This window comes from Morone saxatilis, unplaced genomic scaffold, assembly GCF_004916995.1.
Source record: "Morone saxatilis isolate NCDOM2014 unplaced genomic scaffold, NCSU_SB_2.0 Contig2, whole genome shotgun sequence".
NCBI classification, from domain to species: Eukaryota; Metazoa; Chordata; class Actinopteri; family Moronidae; genus Morone; species Morone saxatilis.
Genome location: NW_023339762.1, coordinates 9,595,853 through 9,596,372, shown reverse-complemented (window position 1 = coordinate 9,596,372; position 520 = coordinate 9,595,853).

Below are 520 nucleotides of genomic sequence, written 5' to 3'. Positions count from 1 at the left end.
AAACACCGCAGGAGATGCCAACCTTCAGTGCTCCAGAGCACCACTCGCTGCTATGGCTAAAGTGAAAACACTACAGACAAACAATAACCAATGAAGGTCACAGGGCTTATACTTGTGAATTTTATACTGGATACTGATCTTGGATGACTGTTTTAGCGTGTGGGCTGAACCTGGCTTTTTCCAGTTTGTTTAGTTTGCAAGACTGAAAGGCCAGCACTAACAAGGCCCCATGAGGTGCTTAAAGAAAGTCTGTTTCAAGGAAGTGGGCCAAAGAGGATATTTCTTTTTTTTTTGAGAGATACCATTTTATAAATTTTTCAGATCACAAACTTTGTTTCACCGACTACTATGAAATGGCTATAAAAGGGTAAGAGGGCAAAAAGCCTGAGTTTATCAATGACTATTTGAATAATTGATTAGTCAATTTACAGGACATAGACAACAGGTCTGATAACTGATTAATCAATAAAGTTATCTATCAAGCAAAAATGTAAAATTTGACCATGTTCTAGATTCTTAA